Here is a 1,919-nt window from a genome sequence, read left to right on the forward strand (position 1 = left end):
GTTCTATATGTAGCTGGAGATTTCTTGTATTTGGGGGAGGAGGTGAGTTCAGGATCCTTCTATGCTTCAATTTGGAGCCCTCTTTCATTTTTGTATTTCTTGTTTCAGCTTTTGTTCTGGACTGTGTTTTTAAAAGTGTTTTATTTATTTTTGAGAGAACGAGCAAGAGAGCGCATAAGCAGGGGAAGGGCAGAAAGAGAGGTAGACAGAATCTGAAGCAGGTTCCAGGCTCTGAGCTGTCAGCACAGAGCCCAATGGGGGATTCATACCCATGAACTGCAAGATCATGACCTGAGCAGAAGTCAGAGGCTTAACTGACTGAGCCACCCAGGTGCCTTAGGACTATTTATTTGAATATTCATATAGCAAACCAAACAACAAGCCATTATTAAAAAAATTATATCAAGTTGGTATTTTTAAATATTAAAACTGTACTTTGGGCAACAAAACTTTATTTGGAGAGTGTTTTAAATCAATAGTTTTCATTTTCTTAAAGAAAAACTTCATTTCTTAAAGTCAAACTATCAAAAAAATTCTACCTTGGAAAACTGCATCTTTTGAAAGCAGTCTATACAAACTGATGGCAAGCCACTGCTCGTGTGGCATGATGCAACTTTCTAGTCCATTCTACTTGTTTTTAATTACTTTTAAAGTTTATTTATTCTTATTTATTTTGAGAGACAGTACAAGCAGGGGATGGGCAGAGGGAGAGAGGGAGAGCGCGAGAGACAGAGAGAGCCAGAGAATCCCAGGTAGGCTCCGTGCTGTCAGGGTAGACACTGAAGCAAGATTTGATGTCTGGAACTGTGAGAACATAACGTGAGCGGTAATTAAGACTCAGAGGCTTAAGGAAGTAAGCCACCCAGGTGCCTGTCTAGTCCATTTTATTTTTTTTAAACACGAAGCCGCTGCATAGTTCCCTGGGAGCTTAAAGTCTGGTAAGGGACTCTACCAAACTTCGGATTGTAAAGCACTTAAACGACTGCAGACTTTAATGGCCTGGGGCTCAGGTTTTGCTGGTGAAGCCCAAGTTCTCAAAGCACCAAACAGGCCCCTGTTTTATTTCTCGAGGCCCAGTGCCTAAAAGAATCACACTTGTGCAGCGTCCTGGAGGCAAGTGCAGAGAGGCCACGGAGCAAGAAAGACAAAGCGCGGTCTGGACTTTACTACTTTGTAGGGCCGCATAGTTGCCGGAAATCCTCTCGCCTTCTTCCGGGAAAGACCCAGCCCCGGCTTTGGTCTCCAGGGCAGCGGCGGGTCGGCGCGGCGGGGAGCGCGGCGCGGGCCTCTCGGGGCAGGCGCGCGCGGCTGGGGCGTCGGTGGCGTGCGGTCAACCGCCCACCCTACGGCTTTGCGCCCGGCCGGCGGTCTTTACTGCCGCCGCAGGGCGCAGAGGCCCGACCTTTCCTCACAAATGTCTGTTACATAGCAAGGCTGGAGTCTGAAGGGTTTGCAGGCTTCCGCCTTGAAGGGAGTCTGGGAGGCTCAGCCTTTCCAACTCTTTCACCTTCGAGCCCGTTTGGCCAAGGCCACGCCGCCCAGTACCCTTCCAACGGCCCCGGCAGGTATTCTAACCCCTGGGAGGGGGGGCGCCTGCTGTCCTGCCCTCAGCGGTGTGAGGGTTTCTATTGGGTTCTCTGGCACAAGCGGCAGCTGTGCCTCTGTTGTGAAATCTAAGACAAATCCTAGCTTCTTCCCTGCCCTATGCACCATACGCCCCCCCCCCCCCCCCCCCTTTGTTATGTACTGTATCATTAAAGCGTTTGAGATGAATCCTTGAAGGGAGACCGGAAAGCGCTTCTTTGTGGTACAAGGTGACTGATAAACTTGGGCAGATTTGTGGCGATATAACGTAACTCCTCCTAGGATAGTTAGGGTTAAAGGAAGAAAATACGTAAAATCCTTAATTACGTCTCGTA

The 1,919-nt window shown here is 48.7% G+C and overlaps 1 protein-coding gene across 4 annotated transcripts in view; it reads left to right on the forward strand.

Moving 5' to 3' along the window:
* Positions 1-1,310: 1,310 nt before the first annotated feature.
* The window catches only part of LOC115304342 (coiled-coil domain-containing protein 7-like), a 104,962-nt gene continuing 104,353 nt past the window's right edge, over positions 1,311-1,919 (forward strand). For 2 of the 4 annotated variants that reach the window (XM_029954492.1, XM_029954493.1), the window contains exon 1: positions 1,325-1,565. The gene's annotated coding sequence lies outside the window, so the exon portion shown is untranslated. Of the gene's footprint in view, positions 1,566-1,919 lie in introns of all 4 variants that reach the window. The other 2 variants (XM_029954496.1, XM_029954495.1) reach the window with 2 other exon arrangements.

Source organism: Suricata suricatta, chromosome 10, assembly GCF_006229205.1.
Source record: "Suricata suricatta isolate VVHF042 chromosome 10, meerkat_22Aug2017_6uvM2_HiC, whole genome shotgun sequence".
In the NCBI taxonomy this organism is placed as follows: domain Eukaryota; kingdom Metazoa; phylum Chordata; class Mammalia; order Carnivora; family Herpestidae; genus Suricata; species Suricata suricatta.